Source organism: Lissotriton vulgaris, chromosome 2_1, assembly GCF_964263255.1.
Source record: "Lissotriton vulgaris chromosome 2_1, aLisVul1.2, whole genome shotgun sequence".
NCBI classification, from domain to species: domain Eukaryota; kingdom Metazoa; phylum Chordata; class Amphibia; order Caudata; family Salamandridae; genus Lissotriton; species Lissotriton vulgaris.
The window spans coordinates 292,991,744-293,018,141 of NC_141687.1; positions in this window are offsets into that span (position 1 = coordinate 292,991,744).

Consider the following 26,398-nt stretch of genomic DNA (forward strand, 5'->3'; position numbering starts at 1 on the left):
TTACGCCGCCGCTGCGTCACAAAAGTGACGCACCGGCGGTGTAAAAGGGGCGCAAGAAGCTTGTAAATCTGCCCCTAAGTGATTTGTCCAGATTAACAAGATGTTGAGACAAAAATTGGATTTGAATCTGGATCTTCTCTTTCAAAATCGGCACACCTGCTGCGCTTATAGCCCGAGTCAAGGATCAGTGTCTGTCGCTGCATCTGAGCCGATTAAAGTTCTCCAGTTCATAGTCCTTAGTTTGTGATAACCAGTTGTAGGAAGCTGGCTCTGTATATACCATACCAAAGTAATGTATAGTGTGTACCTAGTCCAGGAAGTCCCCAGAGGTATAGCAGAGGCTAATTAGAAAAGTACTAACAGCTCTCTTTGTGGTAGTGTGGACTAGCAGTTAAGCTTATCCAGAGAGTGTGTTAAGCATTTATTGTATTCACTCAATCAAGGATTGATACACACCCCCAGAGACAGAATCCAGACCAATGAGGTAAGTATAAAAAAGATATACTTATGTTTTATTTTTAGAACCAAGCAGGACTTGGCACAGGTGAGTAATATATACTTTCAAAATGCAAGTCTGTTCAGGGTAATGCAGTTGTGCTTTAAATGACAATTGTTACAGGTTTGTATCACTTTCACATGTAGTTTGTATCATTTAGTAAGTATTTCAGATTACTTTTGAGTTACTTTGAGTACTGGGGGTGGTATGCCTAGATACCACACCTTAGGATCTCTACATACAAGTTAAGTATGACTTTTTATATTTTGCAATTGAGTTCACTTTTCTCCAAACATTAATAGTTCCACACTTGGAACATTTTTTGGGTCCAAATTCCTATATCATGGGTTCCCGCGGGGGACAAATGTTATCGGTTTTGAAGGTAAGTAATCGACTCATGAGGGTGAGCTTTGTGGGTTAGGACAAAGGTTTCCCAAGGTCTAGATAGCCTTCAACTTGCCCCAACAGCGGCACTGGGGCGGCCGGTTGCAGAGTTAAGGGGTCCAATGTTAACCAATAGGGCTAAGGGGCCTTTGCTTAGGGACTGCTGATGAGCCAAGCTCCTAGTGCTAAGGTCAGCACTGCAGGCGCTAAAGACCAGCACAGGAGCTGCACCACCAGCAGGACTCGGGAGGCCGAGTGCAGTTTGTAAAATGGACGTCGGGGACCAAGTGCTTTACAATGGAGACCTTCGGGTTCGGAAAGATGCTGCAGGCTCGCGTAGGGAGACTTCCTGGAGGTGACCACTAGCTGGAGAGGTAAGTTGTGATCTTTGGAGATGCCTGGACACCGTCGGTTGAACCACCCAAAACCGTGGACATCGGGTGCGGGGGTCTCTCCTGGTGTTGTGTTTTCTTACCAGCTCCGGTCGCAGTCGAGGGGACTCTTCAGGCTGAGGCTGCTGGCGTCTTGAGGTAGTTCAGGGATCACAAGATCTCAGATCAGGATCGCTGGGGTGCTGTGCCCCTCGAACTGTGGCCGTGGGTGTATGGTGCAAAATCGCAGAGTCAACGGATTCCGCATTCTGGAGCAGAGTCTTTCTTTGAGCAAATCTGATGCTCACGGGAGACAGAGTCTGTGGGAAGGTCACAGGGCAGGTCCTCCAGGCTCTGGGGGTTGGTGGCTGCTGCAGGCGCCGGGGTTCTTGCTTTAGGCAGGTCGTAGATCGGACAGGCCAGTAGTTCTAGGGCCAAGGCAGTTGGTGTCCTTTTCTCCTTCCTGGGTCAGCACAGCTCTTCAGTCCTTCTTCTTTCTTCCCAATATCTGAGAAGGCAAGTAGCAAGGTTGCCCTTAAATACTAGATTTAGGGGTGTTAAAGGGGCGTGCAGGTCAGGGCCAATAGGTCCCTTCCTTGGGGTGAGTACACCCCCTATTATGCCACCCTCCAGTGAGAGGGGGCATGAGCCTCTTCCTAATTGTCTGAGTCAAGATGGGCTAGACTGAGATGTTTGCTTCACCTCACCTCCCCCACCTGAGGGGTGGGGTTGGCATAGGTGGGCACATATCTTTTCCTAGCTTGGATTTTCCACCGATTCTCCTGCCCAAAATTTGGGGCCAGGAGGGGTGGGAGCCAGTTGATCTGGCAGCAAAAGGCAGGGACAGAGTCCAAAGTCAGCAGGCCTTTGAAGCTTTCCCTTTCGTGGACCCAGCCCATCCTGGGGGAGGAAGCATGACACCTCTGCCTAGGATTGGCTTTGTTTCCGGACTCAGAGAGCGGAGGCTGTCTACCCAGGGGTCCAGAAACATGTCTAGTGGTGGCAAATGGCGGCCAGCTGATCAGAACCACACCATGGCTGGTTGATTTTCAGGGGGCATCTCTAAGATGCCTTCTGAGGGCATTTTACATTAAATCACACACAGGCATCAGTATGGGTTTAATGTGCTAAGGAGATTGCTACCGAACTTCCCAGTTTTTAATAAAGCCATTATGGAGCTGTGGAGTTTGTAGTGACCAACTCCCAGACCATATCCTCTTTGTGGCTTTACTACACTTACAATGTCTAAGAATGGACTTAGACACTGTAGGAGTACAGTGCTCATGCCTCTGTACTCTCACCTTAGGGCTAGTGCACCCTGCAGAGGAGTGACTTACCTAGGGGTTAGGCAATGGATTGCAGGCATGGCGCACACGGATGTTTGCCATGTCGACTCTTCACTTTTCTCTGCACTAAAACATGCAGCCTTCAGTGTCAGTGTGTTTGGATTAAGGTGCAGGGCCTTTAAGGGTGGCACAGTAGGTGCTGCAGCCCTTAGAGGCCTTTCATGGTCACAGTGCCCTTGGTACCCAAGGTACCTTTTACAAGTGGCTTTCCTGTGGCCAGGGATGTGCCAATTGTGGATACAAAAATGCATTCTTGGGAAAAGAACACAGGCCCTGTGAAACGGATTGGCAGGGACCCACGGCACATTAAGTCAGGTTGCATCAGATGTCAGGCAAAAAGTGGTAGGTAACCATGCAAAAAGAGGAACTTTCCTACACCAGTGGTTCATTTGTGAAAGAAAGAGTGCTGGTGCCCGAAGCTCTCATCAAATCAAATCAAATCAAAACATTTATATAGCGCGCTACTCACCGAAGGGTCTCAAGGCGCTTGGGGAGGGGGGGTCCGCTACTGCTCGAACAGCCAGGTCTTGAGCTGCTTCCTGAAGGCGAGGTGGTCTTGGGTCAGGCGGAGGTGGATCGGGAGGGAGTTCCAAGTCTTGGCGGCTAGGTAGGAGAAGGACCTTCCTCCTGCGGCTCTTCGGATGCGGGGGACGGCGGCGAGGGCGTGGCTGGTCGATCGAAGCTGGCGGGTAGGAGTGTAGAAGTTGAGGCGCCTGTTGAGGTATCCTGGGCCTTGGTTGTGAAGGGCTTTGTGTGCGTGGGTGAGGAGACGGAAGGTGATTCTCTTGTTGACCGGGAGCCAGTGCAGGTCTCTCAGGTGTCCGGAGATGTGGCTGTGTCGGGGGATGTCGAGGATGAGTCTTGCTGAGGCGTTCTGGATCCGCTGAAGTCTCTTCTGGAGCTTGGTGGTGGTTCCGGCGTAGAGGGCGTTGCCGTAGTCCAGTCGGCTGGTGACGAGGGCCTGGGTGACCGTCTTCCTGGTCTCGGTGGGGATCCACCGGAAGATCTTACGTAGCATGCGCAGGATATTGAAGCAGGACGAGGAGACGGCGTTGACTTGTCTGGTCATGGAGAGGGAGGAGTCCAGGATGAAGCCCAGGTTGCGTGCGTGGTCTGTCGGTTTGGGTGCGCTGCCCAGGGCGGGGGGCCACTAGGAGTCATCCCAGGCGGAGGGCGAGGAGCCCAGGATGAGAACTTCCGTCTTGTCCGAGTTCAGTTTCAGGCGGCTGGTCATCATCCAGTCGGCTACGTCTGTCATCCCTTCGTGTAGGTTGGCTCTGGCGGTGGCGGGGTCGTTGGTGAGGGAGAGGATCAGCTGAGTGTCGTCGGCGTAGGAGATGATGTTGAGGTTGTGGTGGCGTGCGATGTCTGCGAGGGGGCTCATGTAGCCGTTGAAGAGGGTGGGGCTGAGCGATGATCCCTGTGGTACGCCGCAGATGACTTCGGTGGCTTCTGATCTGAACGGGGGAAGGCGGACTCTCTGTGTCCTTCCGGCGAGGAAGAAGATGATCCACTTCAGTGCCTTCTCTTGGATTCCGACGTTGCTGAGGCGCTGCACTAGGGTGCGGTGGCAGACAGTGTCGAAAGCCGCGGAGAGGTCCAGGAGGATGAGGGCCGCTGTTTCTCCGTTGTCGAGCAGGGCTCGGATGTCATCGGTGGCTGCGATGAGGGCGGTCTCCGTGCTGTGGTTGGCCCGGAAGCCAGACTGCGAGAGGTCGAGGGATCCATTCGTCTCGAGGAAGGCGGCCAGCTGCTTGTTGACGGTCTTCTCGATGACTTTGGCCGGAAACGGGAGGAGCGAGATGGGGCGGTAGTTTTTGAGTTCGGTGGGGTCCGCCGATGGTTTCTTCAGTAGAGCGCTGAGTTTGGCGTGCTTCCAGCTCTCTGGGAAGGTAGCGGTGTCGAAGGAGGTGTTGATGATGTCCCGCAGGTGGGGAGCGATGACAGCGTCAGCCTTGTTGAAGACGTGGTGAGGGCAGGGGTCGGTTGGAGATCCGGAGTGGATGGAGTTCATCGTACGGATGGTGTCTTCGGTGGTGATCGGGGTCCAGGCGCGGATGGAGGTGGTGGGGGGCGTTGGTGCGGTCGTGGGGAGCGTTGGTTGTGTGCTGAAGCTGTTGTGTATGTCTGCGATCTTGTTGTGGAAGTAGGAGGCGAGGGAGTTGCAGAGGTCTTGCGATGGGGTGATGCCGTTGTTTCCGGCGTTGGGGTTGGAGAGCTCTTTAACTATGTTGAAGAGTTCCTTGCTGTTGTGTGCGTTGTTGTCCAGTCGTTCCTTGAATGTAGTTTTCTTGGTGGCGTGGATCAGTTGATGGTGTTTTCGAGTGGCGAGCTTGAGGGTGGTCATGTTGTCTGGTGTTGGGTCTCTGCGCCAGGCTCTCTCGAGGGCTCGGCAGTTCTTCTTGGAGCTCTTGAGTTCGTCGGTGAACCATGGTGCTTTCTTACTGCCGGGTCTGCTAGGCGGGGTCCTCAATGGGGCGAGGCCGTCTGCGCAGGTGCTGATCCACCTCGTGAGGTTGTCGGCGGCCTGGCTGGGGTTCGCTGAGCTGGTGGGAGGGTGCTGGCTCATCAGAAGCTGTTGGCCGGTGCAATTAAACATCGACACACCCAATACTGTCATGTGTTTCTTGCATGGCCCATTGTAGTTTCTTTTGATAAACAACTTTATTGGGTTTTAAAGGTGCCAACAGATGACTAACAAAATCCAGGTACAACTGTAGCAAACGTTACAGCTTCAGAGATAGATAGACAAGCCAGCCCGAGTGTGTCCAGGGAGTTTACTTTGAGGGTACGATAAATTTGTGAGACACCACCACGTCCCCCGGTTACCCATGACGATTTTTGCTTCAAGTGGATTAAACTCTGGGAGGGGTTCCAGGTTGGGTATGTTGGTGTGGAGGGCGTGTCGGACTTGAAGATATTTATAGAATTGGGAGTTTGCGAGGGCAAAGGATTTTTGGAGGTCGGGGAAGGAATGTATGTGGGTCCCTGCCCATATATCCCCAAGTTGAGAGATCCTGATTAAGTCCAAGGACCGGAAGCCGGTGAGCGAGCAAACCTCATTCAGCCAAGTGCCGTGCCATAGTGGAGTTTGTGTGTGAGTCTAGTGTTCCATGCCATGTGGTGTAAGGTGGCAAGCCAAGCTAGGGCCACCACTTGTGTAACCATAGGCATCTCAGTGGGGATTGGGGCCCCATATAACAATGCTTGCAGAGTAGGGAAGCCCAGGTGACTGAGTCTATAGGCTGGGTCGGAACACCCCCGTTGAACCAGTCATGGGCCTTGAGGAGTTGGGAGGCCAGGTGGTAGAGGTAGAGTTTGGAAATGCAAAATCCACCATCCTAGGGGGGCTCGCTGACAGTGGGTGAGCGACAGTCACGGTCGCTTGCCTCGCCACAGAAAGGTGAAGGTGTCGCTTTCCAGCCCCCGGAACCAGGACTTTGGGATTTGGCGGTGAAAGTTGAGAAAAAATATATAGGAGGCGGGGTAAGATAATCATCGTGTACCGGGTCAATGAGGTACAGGAGGACGTCATTCATGTAAAGAGTGATGTGGTCCTCGTCGTTGGTCTCCTACGGTCATCCCCTATACATCTGGTCTCTATGAATGAGTTGAGCTTCGGGCGCCATTGCTAGGGCGAAAAGCAGGGGTGATAGGGTGAGCACTTTCTCGTGCAGTGTCGAATGGGAAAGGGGTCAAAACCCGGGCCATTGGATGGGAATAGAGCATGTCAAACACGTGGACCGAGACCGATCCAGGCTAACAATTTGTGGAGGTGGAGGTATTGAACGCCTTCTCAAAGTCCACCAAGAACAATGCCAATTCAGAGGTTATAGAGTGACGGTGGGCGAGGGCTACTTGCAACAGGGAATGCAGTGTCGAGTGCTTCTTTGTGGCATGAAGCCACATTGGTCCGGGTGGACGAGAATCAGCAGCATCATCTTCAGCCTATTGGCCAGGATCGTGGCAAAAAATGTGATGTTGTAGTTAACTAGGGAAATGGGGCGGTAGTGCACACAGGAGTTAGACGGGGGTTGCGTCTTGGGAATCACCATGATGGTGGCAGAGTCGAGATCCTCCGGGAATGAGCCTTGTTGACATGCCTCTTCAAAAAGCTTGAGAAGGTGGGGGAGTAGTAAGCCTCGGTTTCTCACCAGGTATTTCATGGATAATGCTAGCCTCCTAGTCTTTAATAAAATCTCGATTCTTTACTCAGTAAACCTATCGGAATCACAAAATGTATGTCAAGTCAGGAGGCTAGCATTATGCATGTTCAAAGCTTTTTTAAAACACATTTTGAAACATGATCTATTGACTTGAAATAGAATCTCCTGAATGTTGCAGCAGATGACCAATTATTATTATTTTTTATTATTTATATGGCACACGAATCATCCCCAAAGGGATCTCTCGGTGCCCGAGATGCAGACAGCACTATGAAAAGTCGATACACTAAAACAAACAAGTATTTCGTTTTTTCCTAAAGGTCATAAGTGTAGGACAAAGCCGCAGATCTTCTGGTAGTGCATTTCAGTATTTAGGGGCAACATGAGAGAACGAACGTCCGCCCATCCTGGCCTTTTCAATTCTAGTAATCCGGAGGATCTTATGGCCACTAGATCTCAGCTGGCGGGTTGGGGTGAACCATAATAATTTTCTCCTCAGATATTCTGGTCCTAGACATGCCAGGTCTTTGAATACCAGACAGAGGAGCTTGAAGACAGCTCTTTTTCTCATTGGTAACCAGTGCAGCTTGTTCAATAATGGGGCAGAGGGGCTGCGTGGAGGATTATGGAGAGCAAGACGGGCAGCCGTATTTTGTACGACTTGTAGTTTGGAAAATAGACCATCCCTACCAGCAGGGTATTTCCATAGTCAAGCCTGCTGACTAAAAGTGCCTGTAAAAGGACTTTTCTGGTGGAGAGCGGGATCCAGTGGAAAATCTTCTTTAGCATACAGATTAATCCAAAACATTTGCCAGATAGAGTTTTAACATGTTCCTCCATGGATAGTTTAGAATCAATTAGCACACCCACATTTTTTACCCAATTCTTAGGGCGGGGGCTTCTCCCAATTCCTCTGGCCACCAGTCATTTGACCATATCTGCTCGGCTTTCCCAAACAGTAGGATCTCAGTTTTATCTGAGTTCAGTTGCAGGAAGTTATGTTGCATCCATGCTGCAATTTTTGTCATGCATAGTTTAAATCTGTCCCTGGTCCCTACTGAGTCCTTATCTATTGGACCAATAATCTGCATGTCGTCGGCATAAGAGATGGTATGAAACCCGCATGCTTTAATAACGGAAGCCAACGACGACACGTAGACATTGAACAATGTAGAACTCAGCACAGAGCCCTGGGGAACACTCCTGTCCACAATTGTAGGACTGGACACAAAAGTGTCCAGTAGTACACATTGAGATCTTTCAGAAAGGAAGCTCTGTATCCAGTCCAGCGCCCTCCCCATGACACCAATCTCTCGCTGTTTCTCTAGAAGGATCCTGTGAGAGATGGTGTCAAAGGCCGTGGATAGATCCAAAAGGACTAGCATAGTGGGAGTCTCTTCATCCAACAGTAGCCTAATTGTGTCGGACACTTCAGTTAGTGCAGATTCCGTGCTAAAACCGGCACGGAAGCCCGACTGTGAGGTGTCAAGAAGGTTATGCTGTTCCAGATAATCTGAGAGTTGAAGATTCACCATAGACTCCATAATTTTCGAGCAGAGAGGCAAAAGAGAGAAGGGCCTATAGTTTTGCAGATCCCCATGGTCAGCCGAGGATTTCTTAGGCAAGGACTTAATAAATGCCTTTTTCCATTTCAACGGGAAAGAGGCCATCGATAAAGATACATTACAAATTTCCTCAATTGGTTTGGCCAGTTCCAGACCCAGATCAGACATGATGTGGGTGGGAGCCACGTCAACCGGCAAACCTGACTTGCTATGTTTTAATGATGATAGCACTTGTTCCGATGTTATTTGGGCAAAGTACTCCAGTTTTGGGTGCATAGGCTTATCTGGAACTAGGTTTTCTGCCTGGTGTTCCAGATTTAGAGTGAAGGAGTTATAGATATTGTCTATTTTGTTTGTAAAATGCAATGCAAGCTCATCGCAGAATTCTTACAATGGGGGGCATACAATGTTGCTAACATTAGGGGTAGTGAATTCCTTATGAATTCTAAAGAGTTCTTTAGAGGAACCCTTGGCTTCATCTATCCGTGTAGCTAGATGTAGGCGCCTGGCTATATTACAATTCCTAATATAGGCCTTATGTGATATATTATAGACCAATCTATCATCATTTAATTTAGTTTTCCTCCATCTACGTTCTTTAATTCTACATGCTGCTTTTTCTGAGTTCAGACTGTCAGAGTACCAGGGCCAGGGCGCCGGGATGGGTCTTACATGAATGGTTGTTGTTTTCATAGGGGCGATGTCATCTCTGTTTCAAGTGTAGTTATGGCTTCATTTACATCTTCATACTCCTTAAAGGAAGGGAGGGAGAAGACTGGCCTAAATGCAGAGGGTGTTATTTCCTCCATTGTCTGCAAATGAGTATGCGTCCTTGGACCTGAGCTTGACTTCTATGGGCAAAAAAAGAAAAACTTATCGCCATCTGATCAGACCAACTTACTACCTGGGAGGTTCAGTGGTGAGATTTACCACATTGGTAAAAATATTATCCAACGTATGGCCTGCTATATGAGTTGGCTCTCTAATTTTAGGTGAGAGATCAAACATGTCCATAGATGCCAGAAGATCTTCAGTGTCTTGGTTTGTAATAATATCAAAATTAAAATTAAAATCCCCCACAATGAAGAAGTTAGCGTATAGACCATACGATGCAAGGGTTTCCAGAAGTGTGGTGCAAAAGATCTTTTTGTTTCCACCGGGCGGGTGATAAACCACTGCCCCTGTAACCCTCTGACAACTGGCGAATTCTAAAGAGAAAATCAACAGCTCAAAATTAGGTGAGGAGATAGTGTCCCGAATTTTTAAGTTAAGGATGGAACGAGTGGCAATTGCCAGTCCTCCTCCTCTCTTCCCTAGTCTATCCAACCTTACTACGGTGTATTCAGAAGGGAATGCGATTGCAAGAGAAGGTGCAGAGTGAACCTAGAAACAGGTTCAATCAATCAATCAATCATAACATTTGTATAGCGCACTACTCACCCGGCAGGGTCTCAAGGGGGAAGGGGGTCCGCTATTGCTCGAACAGCCAGGTCTTGAGTTGTCTCCTGAAGGCGAGATGGTCCTGGGTCAGCCGAAGATGGATAGGGAGGGAGTTCCAAGTTTTGGCCGCCAGGTAAGAGAAGGATCTACCACCGGCGGTGGCTCTTCGGACGGCGGCGAGGGTGAGGCTTGTGGAACGTAGCTGGCGGCCGGGCGTGTAGAAGGTCAGGCGGTCGCTGAGGTACTTGGGGCCCAGGTCGTGGAGAGACTTGTGTGCGTGGGTGAGGAGCCTGAACGTGATCCTCTTGCTGACGGGGAGCCAGTGCAGGTCCTTCAGGTGGCCGGAGATGTGGCTGTGTCGGGGGATGTCCAGGATGAGTCGGGCGGAGGCGTTCTGGATGTGTTGGAGTCTTTTCTGTAGTTTGGCTGTGGTTCCGGCGTAGAAGGTGTTTCCGTAGTCCAGTCGGCTGGTGACGAGTGCTTGGGTGACCGTCTTCCTGGTTTCGGTCGGGATCCATTGGAAGATCTTGCGGAGCATGCGTAGGGTGTTGAAGCATGACGAGGAGACGGCGTTGACTTGTCTGGTCATTGAGAGGGAGGAGTCCAGGATGAAGCCCAGATTGCGTGCGTGGTCCGTTGGCTTGGGAGTGGCGCCCAGGTCGGGGGGCCACCAGGAGTCGTCCCAGGCGGAGGGCGATGGTCCCAGGACGAGGACTTCCGTCTTGTCTGAGTTCAGTTTCAGGCGGCTGTTCTTCATCCACTCGGCGACGTCTTTCATCCCTTCGTGTAGACTCGTTGTGGCGGGGTCTCTGGTGAGGGAGAGGATCAGTTGGGTGTCGTCGGCGTAGGAGATGATGTTGAGGTTGTGCTGGCGTGCGATGGCTGCAAGTAGTCTCATGTAGACGTTGAAGAGGGTGGGGCTGAGTGATGATCCTTGCGGAACGCCGCATATGACTTCAGTTGCCTCGGATCGAAACGGGGGGAGGTGGACTCTCTGTGTTCTTCGGGTGAGGAACGAGGTGATCCACTCTAGAGCCTTCTCTTGGATGCCGATGTTGCTAAGGCGTTGAACTAGGGTGCGGTGGCAGACAGTGTCGAATGCTGTAGAGAGGTCCAGGAGGATGAGGGCCGCTGTTTCTCCGTTGTCGAGCAGGGTTCTGATGTCGTCGGTGGCTGCGATGAGGGCGGTCTCGGTGCTGTGGTTGGCTCGCAAGCCAGACTGCGAGGGGTCGAGGGATCCGTTCGTCTCAAGGAAGGCTGCAAGCTGTCGGTTGACGGTCTTCTCGATGACTTTGGCTGGAAAAGGGAGGAGCGAGATGGGTCGGAAGTTCTTGAAGTCGGTGGGGTCAGCTGTTGGTTTCTTCAGTAGGGCGTTGAGCTCTGCATGCTTCCAGCTCTCCGGGAAGGTGGCAGTGTTGAAGGAGGTGTTGATGACGTCCCGGAGTTGGGGTGCGATGATGGAGTCGGCCTTGTTGAAGATGTGGTGGGGGCAGGGGTCGGTAGGAGATCCAGAGTGGATGGTGTTCATCGTGCGGGCAGTGTCTTCGGTGGTCACCGTGGTCCAGGTTTCAGTAGATAAACATATATCAGGCTTATGAACATCAATTAGGCCCCAAATGTCTGTGGCATGTTTAGCTATGGACCTCGCATTACATCTGCTGCTTTCATAATTTCTTCCAGTCTTCCACCTAGCATACTCACCCTACTAGCCATAGTTCTTCTTACCGAATGAGCCGTAAACTTTGACACATCAGCCTTGCCTTCTTCATAGCAGACTTCATCCATTTTGCAATTGTTGCACTCGAAGCTGCTTGATATGGTTTCACATACAAGATCAATACTTGCTCCACTCCTGCAGCTCTTTTCTCCAACAATCTGCTTTCATACTCTTTGAAACAACGCACCACGCATAAGCTAGGGCATTCATCAAATAATGGATAAAAAATAGATCCAGACATGGTCTTTGTTCTCCTGCATATCTAAAAAACCACCCCATTCGTTTGCTAAAATCTACGAGATGTATCCGGTGCTTTCACATCTGATACTCTCTGGAAAGGTTGCCAATTTCCAAAATAATTCCCTTGCTTCCAAATATTTATTCAAACAATTTTAGAACTAAATCTACAATCCATAAAGTGTGATACTTAGGGTTCGGAGGTCTCCAGAGGTCTCCTGAAACAAATGCCCTTTATTACTTTACATACCAAAGTACTTCTACCAATTGAAACACCTTGTTTGAGTGAATGACCAGCAGACACAAATGACCTATAACAGTTCACTGTCCTATAAGACATCCCCTTCTCGAATAACTCTGCTAAAACATTCACTAACTGAATATCACCTGCTTCCAAGGGATCCAAACCTCTTTCCAAGCACCAACCAAGCCACACCTTCCATGCTCCTCTATACCTCTTTCCTGTACCCGGAGCCCAAGTCTCATAGAGTAACTCTGCAGCTGTGCCCGAAAGTTCTGAGAATACTCTTGAACACCTGGGGCAGATTTACAAGCCCTTGCGCCCCCTTGGGGCATCACTTTTTTTGGTGCATCTAGGGAGATGCTTCACTTTGTAAAGCCCTGCCTCAGGTATAATATATGCAGGATGGACGTTCCCACGCAAAAAGCCATGTAGAACTGACGCAGTGAAATTTACAACATTTCACTGCGTCACTCTATGCCTTTACTACATCAAAATCCCTATGCCTGCTGAGACCAGACGTAAGGAATGATCCAGGGCTTTTTGAATGGAACTCATCTATCTGTTGTGGCGCTTTGCTGGACTTGCATCACTTTCATTAGCAACTTCAACAATGCGTCACTTTTGGGCCAACAGATGCATCAGAATTTCTAATGCATCTGTTAATCCTTGCGCCATGGAGCACTGTTTTGTAAATACAGCGCATCCATGGTGGCTTAAGGACATTTGCCGATGGCGCAAGAAAACTGACAGATTTATACAGATGCGTCAGTTCCTTGTAAATCTGCTCCCTGATATCTTCCATACTAGAAGGTTGAGGGAACACGGCTCCACCAAAAGGTGTTCTCCTCCTTCCACATTCTTCAAAGACCATCAAACACTATCACCAAAAAAGGTTCCTTCACTGCCAATTCCATCACAGATGGAAACCAAGGTTGACACTCAAAATGAGGTAACCAAAACCAACTTGCATTTCTGCCCCCTCACCTGAACTAAAACCCTCTAAATCATTGAAAACAGGGGAAAAGCATACTCCTTCAACCCTTTCCAATCCTGTAAGAACACATTCACGGCCACTGCCCCTGGATCAGGTCTCCAGCTCAAAAAATCAGCTAACTGATGAGTTAGTCTTGATGTAAAAAGGTCCACTTACAAAGGACCCAATTGCTCTAATATGTTCTGAAAAACTTCTTGCAAGGGAGAAGATGGCGGCTGACTGAAGAGCTCAGTCGCGAGCTCCTTGTCCGTAGGAATGCAGCATGGATAGTGTCCACCGGGAAAAAATGAACATCGTAGAATGATCGCGCTATACCCAGCACTTTCTACAACCGTATCCAAACTCTGAAGTACTCGAGTTTCCCCTAGTGAGAAGGGAAAATAATGGTCCACGTCTGACCTCACCTGGCCGGAGCTTTGAACATCAACAGTGGCGGCGGTCTGAACACCAACGGCGGCGGTCTGCTGAGCGCCGGTCTGCTGAGCGCCACTGAAGAGTCAATCAGCGAGTGCACTTGGGCTCACACACAGCGGTGTTCGTGGCGGTGAACGTCACGCCCGTTGACTTCGTGGGCGACGAGAGTGGCGAGAGCAGCAGGGAAACCAGCTCTGAGCTTGGGGGTCAGCGAGTAGCAGCGAACCGGCTCTGAGCCCCAAAGGCTTGGGGATCGGCGCTCTGTGCTCTGTGCTCCGTGCCTGCCGCTTATCACTGAGCGGCTAACTTCGGCCTGCAAAAAGACACAGGCTCAGGCACAAGGACAAGAAAACGTACAAACCGGGAGAACAACAGAACTGACAGCGGGGGGACGTGATAAGAGGCGCCGGCGGCGTCTGGCAATGCCCACCCGCAGTGAATTACTTTTCAAATAAAGCCACGATTGCGGGGAGTTAAAGGGGAGCAAGGGGATTTCTACATTAGTCCCACGGGCTAGAGCAGAAAAAGCCTGATACAGTTGTCCCCCACTCATTTGAAGTGTGGGCAGAAGCAGCTAAAGCACGCCGCATCAATCGAAGAGCAGGGCGCAGAGTATCGTATCGAGGCAAGGAGGTGGCAGCAGCAGCTGCTCAAGAAGGAGGAAGAAGGGGGTGCAGCTCAATACAAGGTGACTGCGGCAGAGATACTGAAGCCTTAGGCTGGACGGCTAAGAGAGAAACTATTACTGTTGCTTATGCGAGGAGGAAGGCAGCGCAGCAGCAACCACTGAACCCGGTAAGTCTGAGGGGGGTCTGCCCCTGGTTCATCTATCCTCCCAGGTTCCTCTGCTGGGGAAAAATTGGGCGTGGGTCAGATAGTTAAGGACTGGGGGGAGACTGTGCTAGCGGTCCAATAAGACCTCAGATCACCCAGCGCCACACTAGAAGCGGCCATAACGGTGCCACAAAAACTGGAAACCACCAAGGCCTCCCAGGTACCCGGTAGAGGAAAGGAAGGTGTAATTCATGAGAGAGAGGGATACAGTTTAAGAAGTAAAAAATCTGAGGCAAGGGCCAACAAAATGACTAAAGAAAAAAGCCAGTCACCAGTCAGTGCATCTACCGGGGAAGTAAAAGGGAAGAATAAAAGACACATTTCAGGGCAACCACTAGCCCCCCTATCCAGAGCCAGCCGGGTAAGCCTGAAAACGACAGGGCGCAGCGCTCTTAAGATCACTCCATCACTAAGGTCCTACTTTAAAGTCCAGGATAAAATCCTCAATCCAGAGAAAGCCAACACAGAAGTTGCACCACATTTAGCCCAACATACACCAGGCAGGGCCTTAGAATCAAAAAAGGAAAAAATGGCGGAGAAACAGAAAGAAGGAACATCAGGCCTAACTACCAGCAATAAATATCAAACCCTCTCTACCCAAGAAACAGAGTATGGGGGTGAAGCTACCAGGAGGGAACTGGAAAACGACATCATCGGGCAAGTTCAAACACTTTCCGCACCTTCTACTCTCTCCACAACCGCTAGCAGTTCTAATATTTCTAATAGCTCTAACGCTGAGCAGATTCTTGAGGAGATGATGAAGGAGATGAGAGCCAAATTTGCAATCTCCGAAAAAAACAGTCCAAAATACAGGAAGCTTGTGAGTGGAGAAGTGTGGCTCAGGGGTTAGAGGCGGCAGACCCGGAAGCTGAGATCGGCCCTGGACCAGGGTTCAATTCCCCGCCCCGACGGGGGTTGGGCTCAATAATTCCACGGACTCGATAATTCTCGCTCCGGTGCCTACTCGACTCACGGGTTCACACTCTGCGACTCTGGGCAATAGCTTGCTTAATCTCCACAACGGCCCCTCGCGGCGGGATGCCTGGCTTTCACCTTGTGGATACCCTGCCGGGGTATCTCACAGGGGAATACCAGGACGGGTTCCCTAAGCAAGCGCATAGATGCCTGCGATGTGGGCGATTTGCGCTATATAAATACATGTACATTTACATTTACATTTACTCGATCAGAAAATAAACACTTATTGACAGAGTAACTCACGCAGAAGGCGAAATAGAGGTGCTCAACAAGAAAACAGAGGCAAACCACAAGGAAGTAACCAGATTGAGAACCAGGGCAGCTGAGATTAGCGAGAGAATCGAATCTCTAGAGAATCATGCCAGGAGAAACAACATAAAAATGCTGAACATACCGGGGGGAATCGAAGGAGAAGACATAAAGGGATTCCTAATCCAGCTACTAGAGGAAAAAAATCCCCTGTACTAAATCAGTTAACCTCAGTGAAGATATCCAAAGGATACACCGGAACCCCTTCAGGAAGGGGAAACATAGAAAGAACCCGAGGAAAGTCCTGATCTACTTCATGACATATTCACTGAAAGAGCATATTCTAAGCAAAGGCCTAAAAGCGGTATCTTTCGCCAAGGATGACTGGTCCTGCAAAATTAGATTGGGCATATCCAAAACGACCCAAGATAGACAATGGGAGTTGGGCCAACATATGCCACAATTAAGGGCACTTGGAGCGAATGTTCAGATGCGCTTTCCTGCTTCACTAAAAATTATGTGGAACAATAAAATGCCTGAATAAACAATAGAGAGAGCGAGGGTTTTTAGGGGCCTGTCCAGCCCCTGAGTATAGTATGGAGAATCAATGTGGACTGGGCACTGTAAGTTTAGGGTGTGTACTATTGTACTAGGTCACTTGTAATTATGGCCTTGAGGCTGGACCCAATTGGTCCTGTTTATAAACCCCTCACACAGCAACCTGGTTGGTGTCATGCTTCAACATCGGGGTTCAATTCAGAGAGGCTACCCGAAGAAAATTAAAGAGAAAGCACATAAACGTGCCAAAAACCAAAACCGCGAAAGACTCATCGACACATGTCCCCGCGAGACAAAACCAACACCGCTGACTTGCGTCACCACATTTAACACAGTTTCCACCCAGGTATTCAAAATCATCAAGAAACACTGGAAAATAATCAGGACTGGGAACGTACAATGGGACCCACCACTCATCTCCCACAAAAAGGCCAGATCTATAAAAGATGCAATTGTTTCCACAAGACCAAGAATTACAAAAATCCCCACGAATACCATCACTAATGCATGGGGCCTCCCCAAGATAGTCGGCCATTTCGCCTGTGGCGACTGTAGTGTCTGTCACTTGACTATCACAACAAAATCTTTGGCACTAGAACCTGGTAAACTGTGGGAACTACGTACCCACACCAATTGCAACAGCACTCATGTCATCTACCGCATCACATGCCCATGCAATCTGTCATACATTGGCATGACTAGCAGGAAAATTAAGACACAAATTTGCGAACATCGCAGCACCATCCGATGCAAAAAGAACACTACCAAGTTGACCAACCACTTCCTCGAGCTGGGACATACCACAAATGATATGCAGTGGGTAGTGAATGAGAGCATCAACCCCAACGTGCACAACAGTCAAGAGAAACTACTAAACAAAGAACAAAGGTGGGTATACAGGTTGTCAAGTTACAAGACTGGCCTGAATGACAACATACCGTGGAACAGTTTGAGTAACCACTAATTCCACTTGCTCAGTAAAAATCTGTCATATAACTCTGTCAGAAATACTAGCTCCGCACTGTTCCAGAACTAAATAAACAAAAAAAAAACAGCCACCACCTGTGATTTAAACTGGTTACTAGTGACACTAGCACTCGTACCATCCCTTTAGATTCATTGAGTGTCATCCTCATCCTTGGATGGACACTAACTATCTCTTTACAGCCATACGAACACCCCCCCCCTCTAGCTTTTTGCTTAATGTTATTTAATTTTCAACTTTTTCATTATACTTTGACAGCCTGTACCCTTTCCAACATGGCCGCTCGCCGCTCCACAACCCCCCCTCTTTTTTACAAATATCGCCAGGCGCATGCGCAACCTAGCGATAGGGCCCCTCACTACACGGCCGCCACCACAGTCCCCGTGTTTTTCCAAAAACAGTGTTTTCCTTAAATGTTGAACACGCACCCACGAGCTGCTTGTTACTCTTGGTCACACTATTCTGTTGATACGCGGTCATTTCAACTGCCCATTACAACATGGCCGCCATTCCCACGCCGCACATGCGCACATTTGCGCTCAGGCCCCTGCCAATACCCGGAAACACAGCAGAGTCCCCATATATACCGGACGCCTCCGACGGCTTCTCACCAGCCGGGACGCCGAGGGACCCAAACTAGGTATCTGCAGAGGACCATTTCTATCCAAGTAAGGTCTTGTCTCCCGACCAGCGACACGCTGGCTTGCCCAAAACATTTTTTGTTCACAAACGGACTCTCACCTTCTTTTTCCCTACCCCCCACAGATAGGTACTGGGAATTCCTCCCCTCCCGCGCCCTGAATACCTGGAGCAGAATGCTATAGTGAAGTAATTACTGGTGAAACCTTTCCATTACGTAATTTCTATATGTATGTTTGTCTCACAATGTACCTTAGCTTGTGCAGATGCACCTTTTAAAAAGAATTACGTAATTTTTATATGTTTGTATTGTCTCACTACTATACAGCCACCCTGGTAGCCACAGCGTTTTTATTAATCAGCCTTTCATAAAAGCCTCACCAAGGTCCCCCCATACACCACGGGGGGAGCCTTGCATGTAATGTAATGTAATGTAATGTAAAAAACATTTCTACAGCGCAGCTTCCACTCCAAGGAGTATCTTGCATAAGATCGCTACGTAGGTCACCACCCCTTGGGCACGCCTATAGTCGATCTATATACCCGACGACAAACTACACGCTCATGTGAGCATTAGTCACCTGTACCGGCCACTAGGTAACATCGTGCATGACGCATGCCAGAGACAATCCTGCAGTGGGCTCCATTTCTATGCATGATACTCAAACCATGTATGTTGTGTGTTTATTTTTCTTCCCCTACAGGATTTTTTGCGAAAGCAGAGAGTGTCTGTAAGTAAATAGACACCATCCTTTTATCTTTCACCTTTTCCACACACCTTAGCGCGTGTGTTGGAGACTATCACCTGTGGCACCACTTGTGCCACTCACTTCACTCTTCTACTGGTCCTGACGAAAGTCCCGCCCAAATTTTCTCTGGTACTGAAACATGTAGACTGCATCACAAATAGCCAACTCAGAGTAATATTTAAACTATCTGTAGTTGCATCACATAATTTTAACTGATACCCTGGGTCGCCAAGAATAAAATTATAGGTAAGGATCCCCAGAGGTATATTTTAATACTCACCTTCATCCACATCACACAAATTGCACGACACCTGCTCCGCTGTAGTCGGGCGTGGAAGCACAACCGGGCGGCATTCAGCTGCCTGGTTGGACCCCGATGATGAAGCATGACACCAACCAGGTTGGTGTGTGAGGGGTTTATAAACAAGACCAATTGGGTCCAGCCTCAAGGCCATTATTACAAGTGACCTAGTACAATAGTACACACCCTAAACTTACAGTGGCCCAGTCCACATTGATTTTTCCACAATAAAATGCTTAACATAAGAGATTCAAAGGAAGCAGAATGGCTAATAGAGTAAATCAAAACACAACAGGAAGATCATTCTCAAACAAAATAAAATGTGTATCCCACACGCCAGAAAGCGGCCTTAAAACCAGTGGAAAAAATAGGAAAATTTGAATGAAACCGAAGGGCAAGGAGCTCAAAAGGGCAGATCAATGCCCAGAAGAAAGCAGACAAGGGAGGCTTCTCCAGGGTGAGGGGGGGACTCGATGCATAAATGTTCACCAAAAAAATTCAAAAAAAGAAAAAATCAAAGCACATGGTGGGGAGCAAAATGGGGAGGAAAGAAAAAAAAAGTCCTAAAAGCAAAACAAGAGGAGTACAACGGCCCAGATGCAAAGTATGGAGACCTGGTTAGGGATGCCATTTACGGGTAAGAGATCAGAAAAAGAAAAAGAGCTCAAAATCTTAACGTGGAACACAAATGGGCTGAGAATTAAAAAACGGAGAATGAATATACTGGAATACCTAAAAAACTGCGACAGTGAACTAATTATCCAGGAATCAGATCTAACAGAAGAGGAATGGGAGCCGATATGTAAAACCCAAGGATGGATAGACCACTGTATTTGTAAAAATCAAAACTGTAATGTAAAGGGAGTTGCGATCATCTTTAAAAAAATCCCTGAAAGCGGTGATCGAGAAAACAGAAATTGACAGAAAGGGGAGATGGGTCATTGTGAATACAAAAATCCATAATAACTCATACACCGTGGTGGATTACTATGGTCCAAATGTCGACGATCCTGAACCGCTTCAAAAGCTATACTCTAACCTCCTAGCAACTAACACTCCGATCATAATGGGCGGGACTTCAACATCATACTAAACCCCAAAGAAGATCGTATCCAGCAAAAAAACCTCCCCAATCTGCCTAAAATTAGATAATGGGTAGGGCTATGCATAAAGGATCTAGGGATTGTGGATGTGTGGGAAAAAAAAGGAAATAATAATCAGTGATTCACCTATAAAAACAAAATGTTAGGACATGCATCCAGAATAGACTTTTTCCTTATTAGCAGGAGCCTAGTGGAACAAACAAAAAAAGATGAACATATCCCAACCCACATCTCAGACCACTCAGCGGTACAGCTTAGCCTGATATTAAGAACCTCCGCGGTGGACAGTGGACAAGAGTATTTTCTTAGACCAGACCTGCATCGAAAAATTGGCAGATGAAACAAAACTGTTTTTTGACTTAAATAACATGGGATCTACAAAACAAATAGCCTGGGACGCATATAAAGCGTTTATCAGAGGGAAAATTCTAAGTATGGCAGCTCACGGGAACAAGGAGAACAAACGTTTCATTGAGCTGATTGAAAAGGACCTGCTGAATCTGGACACGGATCTTAAGAATGCCAAGTCCACTAAGACAAGTTCCGAAATAGAGAGTAACATAGGAAACAAGAAAGCAGAGTTGAACGATTTTTTAGAAACGATAACCAGAGAAAAATGGGAAGCCAGTAGACTTTCACATTACGAATACGGAGAAGGTTGCGGGAAGATCCTGGCTTGGAAAACAAACACCGAAAGAACCAGAAATAGGATCACAAAGATACAGAGAGAAGGCCGACAAGGGTACTCTTCTGAAAGTAGTGAAATCAGGCAAGAATTTAAACAGTTTTTTGATAATCTTTACATGGACGAGTCAGTTGGTTCTAGAAATCAAATGCAGAACTTTCTAGATAAAATCACGACCCCTGTGGCCTCCCCAGAACAGAAGTTAGGTCTTAACCAAGAGATATCTAAAGAGAAAGTCAGAGCTGCAATAAAAAGTTTAAAAAGAGGTAAAACCGCAGGGCCAGACGCCTTACCTAACGAAATCTATCTATAGCTTTGGGAAATTATATTAGCACCTGTTACAGACCTACTAAACTGCATATTCTTAGAAAACCAAGAGCTCCCAAACTCCTGGAATGACGCAATTGTAAGTATCATCCTAAAACCAGGGAAAGATCCAACCAAATGTGAGTCATACAGGTCCATCTCCCTCTTGAACTCGGATTACAAAATCTACATGCAGATACTGGCAAAAAGGTTAGGGGCAGTGGCAGGGTCCCTAATTCACCCAGTCCAAAAGGGTTTCATTAAAGGTAGGCAAATCCATGAACTGTCACACGAGCCCATAAGCACTATTGATATTGCAACCCATTACTCTTTACCTTTATCGGTAATAACTTTCGACGCGGCAAAAGCGTTCGATAGAGTTAGCTGGCCTTTCCTGAATGCCACCTTAGCTAAATTCAATCTGGGGGACAAACTAGAAAACGCAATAATTAACATCTATAAAAATCCTGTCGCGAAAATATTAGTGAACGATGCCCTTAGAGACAACATACAAATAAATAGAGGCACAAAGTGAGGGTGTCCCCTGTCCTCCCTCTTATTTAACTTTGATATAGAACCGCTAGCTTGCCTGCTGAGAGGGGAAGAGGGGATCGCAGCTTTTAAACATCAAGACCGGGAGAAAAAAGTTGCTCTCTATGCAGACGACTTGATGTTATTCACTGGCAATCTAACCAGCTCACTCCCCAAAATAGAGGGAATTATAGGTCAATTCGGAGCAGTCGTAGGCTATTTGGTGAACCAATCCAAATCGAAAATTTTCATGTGGAATGCCACCTCAGGAAACCCTCTACTTAAAGACAAAATAAAATACCTAGGAATAGAGTACACAAAGGAATTGTATGAGGTAGCGTGCTTGAATTTCTCCAGGATCCACAAAGATATAAGGAAAATACTTAAGGCTTGGTCAGGCTTAAAACTATCTTTTCTAGGAAAATTCAACTTAATTAATATGACTATAGTACCAAAATGTACGTACCTATTTAACTCCATCCCAATGAGTTTTAAGACAGAGCAAATTAAAAAGCTGCCGGGGGAACTATCAAGCTTTATCTGGGCCGCCAAAGGGGTCAGAATCGGATGGGAAAAGTTAAGAAGAAACAAAGCACAGGGGGGAATGCCCAGCCCAGACCTACTGGAGTACTGTAGATCCTTCCAGTTTAAGAACACAAGGAGACGATTGGCTGTGAGAAGTTGGCCTGGTATATGATGTTCACTATTCTAGTAAACACCTTGCACCAGTCCAAACAACGCTTATGGTGATGGTTGTAAAGTCAACCTTATAGACCAGCTATCCTAGAGGTAGCGTGGACAGAACAGTCTTAGGCTAAAAGACTCTTGAGGGCGTGTAAAGCCAGCTGTTTTACCATATGTAACCCCTTGAATATCAAATGAAAGGACACCACATAAGATATATATAAAATATATATGTATTTATTTACTAACACACTCCTCTGAACTCTTTATAAGGTCAGAGGCAAAAGCACATAACAAGTTACACTTAGAAATACTTTAAATAGCACACTTTACAGTTAGGCCCTAGGGGCGTGTAAAACCATATACTAAGTAAGTGGTATAAGAACCACGATTCGGGAAAGGAGAGGCCTAGGGAATCGCTGGGGCTACACTATCTGACCCTTAGGTTAGGAGTAGGAGGCCCACAGGCGGCGCGTGCAGAGTCAGTACTCTCACGCGAGAGTCAATAGAAAGTCAATAGGAACGTAAAAGGTAAGTAATTGGAGATTTAGGACACTTCCGGTCTAGCTAGAAGGATACAACTAAAAACCTAGACACTTGGATAGTCAATTCCCTTAAGAGCACTGAAGTACTCGTGTTACCTCACCCACAGGAAGCGGGTGCATATGTGTGAAGATGTGTCGGGTTACGCCGTTGAAGTCTATGGAGCCTGCGAAGAAAGATGCTGCAGGCGACCAGGAGGAAGATGTCCGGGTGGATCCAAGGGTGGATCTAGGATGAAGAGGACCTGAAAGCAGAGGGAACAGAGTCTAGGTCACTAGCCAGGGAGGTCTCAGGAGCTGCGCTGTTAGCAAGTTGCAGGCTTTCCATTTTACCTGCTTCCACGGGTCCCGACGCCTTCCACGGGGCTCAGCTGTGCTGGAGTCGTGCAGTGGGGTCAGAGGGATCCAGGAGTCACGGTCTTGTCAGGCTCTGTGCTCGGGTTCTGGCGGGAACGGTGACAAAGCAAGCCGTCGAGTTGCTGGATTGTGCCTGGTTGCCCAGGGTGGTCACTCCTTGGCCACAAGGGAGATTCTTCAGTCTTCAGCTTGGTTGAATGTCGAAGGGTCCAGAGTTTTGTCTTCAGTTCGATTCCAGGATTAATCTATTTTCTTCAGGGTCAGCTCCTACCTTTATACAACTAAAGGGGGCTGGTTTGCTCACTAGGTCCCTCCTATGGGTGGGACCAGGAAGGGGGGTGGTTACACTCCCTTTCCTTTGTGCAGTTTCGCGCCAGATCTGGGGCTGGAGTGCCCCAGCAACCGGTTTGAACTGGGGTATGCATGAAGCCCCTAGTGTGCCTCAGGCAGTGTCTCAATCTATTCACCCCTCCCTGCTCCCTGTCCCAATACACATCCTACTGTCTGGGGTGGTGCTCGCACCTCCCCAAGACCGAAACCTATTGTCCAAACCTCCGTGACTGGAAGGACTCCCAGCAGCAGGAGGTCAGACTTGTGTCAGTGGCAGCAGCATCCATTTTGTGATGCTGGGGCTCTGGTTAACTTTAACCGGGATCGTTGGACTTAACATGTCTTTTCCCTCTATAACGGTGGAATGCTACCCCGTCGCCAGAATTGGTGAGGGGCTAGTATTCCAAAGTTTATGACACCTTACACGACATGTTTGGATAAAGCCAAACCAAAGTTAGCATTTAACCGCGAGGTTCATAATGCACTTAAGAGTATATGGTATGGCAATATCATAGAACAGCTATAAGGACATGGTTCCGAAAGCTGCAGGCAGGCTCAGCTCATGCTAGAGCACCATCTCACACATAACCAAGCACTCTGCCTCCAGGATTGTTAAGACCTGCCATAGGAGTGACTTATACGTTACTATGTGTCTATATGAAAGTAGGTATAGTAAGACTACACCTAAGCAAGTGGTGATTACATGACCTTGCACCAGCTGAATGATCAGCCAGTTGTGCCAATTTGAGTGGCCAGCCAGGGATGGCATAATACATGCTGCAGCCCCTGGTAGGCCTTGGTTACACCTATGCCCTGAGTACATAGGGTACACTTCTACAGAGGCTGATAAGGTGAACCAATTCCCAATTGGATGTACCTAGAGTACATGGTGTGAATTTAGAGAGAGTGCATCTGGGATGTGGGTCTGATTGGCAGGCCCACAGCCACATCTAAGTCGAAAACCAGTAAAGCAAAAGCAAAAAGTGGGGGTGACCATAGGAAGCAAACCCTACTCTCCTACACAACCCCCCCCATAAACGTAGGGACATTAAACTAACCTTGACCAGTTGAGTCTTCATGTTCTAAGTGGAAATATCTGAAAGAAACAGGTTAGTATTAGATTCCTTACCTTAGAATATCCCCAGGCGTCAGACTGGATCCGGAAACGTTTGCGTAGCAATACCCCTGCGCGTCGTTAGGCGTCGTCTCTGGCTCCGCGTCAGTCGTCGGCGTCGTCTCCGCTGGAATGACGTTGTCGGAGTACTTAGACGCCGCCCATGCGCGCTGATGTCAGTTCTTCTTTTTTCCGCGCCAGCTAGCGCAGATCCGGAGAAGCTCTACCCCTTAGTCACTTTTTGACTAAAACTTTTTTGATCATTTTTGATCCTCTTTCGACTCTTCAGGTGCGGGTAGGGATGGCCGGGTTCAAGCCCTGATCTAAGTGTAGTCTACTGATGTCGAATACCACCCCCATCGCCGGTGTCTGCAGTGTCTAGGCCTCGACCACGATGACCGACTGTCGAGCCCTGACGTCGAAGGCTAGGCGGGAGCGGTCCCGCAAGCGGCTCGAGCTCCGGCAGTCGGCCCGTGCCATTCGAGGTCCCGGTCCCACGGGAGGTCGAGGGACCGGTCGCGGGGTCAGAGCCCTCGCAGCTCCGGAAGTCGGCATCGGTCTTCTGGTTCCTCCTCAGGTAAGAGGCATGAGAGGTCGGAGCGGCGTCATCGCTCCTCCAATCGCCCACGACACTCGCCCGACGCGGCCGGGGTTTTGGGTGGCCCCACCCACGCGGTTCCGCCGAAGTCGCAGGCACCGCATCCTGCCCCATACCTACGGGTCCCTGAGCAAGATGTGACGCGGGAGGAGATCGAACAGTACCTCATGGCCATGAGGTCGCTTTCTTCTCCGCCGGGCCCCACGGTGCTTCCGGGCCTAGCGGGTCGGGTGCTCCGGCACCGACGCCGTCGGCTGCTTCGGCCCCGGCGCCGCCGGCAACTTCGGTCCCGGCGCCGCAGGCCCCGACTGGATCCGGATCCGGGTCGAGGCCGGTCGACCTTACGACCTCGCCTGCGCCGGCCCCGAGGGTGTCACCACCGGCGCCGACTTCGGTCGACGCCGGCCCCAGTCCTTCTGTCGCTCCTGTTCAGCCGTCGACACGGCCCCGTTGGGAGCCGTGTGAGACGGCGATAGGTACATTCCACTTTAATGAACGGGGCCCGATTGTTGATCCTGGCTACCAGGAATTGGGTGACGACGAGGACTGGGAGGGGTCTATGGACCCTCTGACACGGGAGTGTCAGGACCAAGCGGACTGGACAGTGGAGCTTGGGGAAGCCAGTGACCTGGACCTCTCCCCAGACACTGGTTTTGTCTCCCCTCCAACCGTGGCTACGGAGGAGGGGGCAGCCTACAGTGTAGTGTTGATGCGGGCGGCTAAGGCCTTAAACCTTACGCTCCCCTCAGCGGCCGTGAGGACTAATCTCCTCACCGAGGTCCTCAAACCGCAGGCAAGCTCGGTTGAGCCTCTGCTGCCGTTCAATGAGGCCTTATGTGACGTCCTGCTGGGCACTTGGTCCAAGCCCGCCTCAGGACAGCTTGTAGACAGGACGTTGGCCAGACGCTACCGCCCGGCTCCGGGTGACCCTAGCTTCCTGTCGACCCACCCCACCCCCGAGAGCCTGGTTATCCAGGCCTCTAACTCCCAGACCGCGTTCCCGTCGGCTCCTCCCAACAGGGAATCCAAAAGGTTTGAACAGTTTGGTAAGAAAGTGTTCTCGTCCCTTAGTCTGGGACTGCGGTCAGTCAATACCGAATGCCTCTTGGGCCGCTACACCCACACCCTGTGGGACACGGTTGCGAACGTGCTGCCACAATGCCCTGAGGAGGTCAGGGCTAAACTCTCACAAGCCCTAGTGGAGGGTCGAGATGCGGCACGGTACTCTATCCGGTGCGGACTGGATACCACCGATACACTGGGCAGAGAGATGGCTAGGACAGTGGCGGTTCAACGCCACACCTGGTTGAGGTGCGCCAATTTTTCGACTGATGTCCAGGCTACTCTCCTGGACATGCCGTTCGATGGCCGTCGCCTGTTTGGCGACCAGGCAGACCACGCACTTGAGCGCATTAAGAACTCCAGGGCTACGGCCAAGTCCTTGGGCCTCTCAGCCCCGCGCCAGCAGTCGGGTGCCTTTC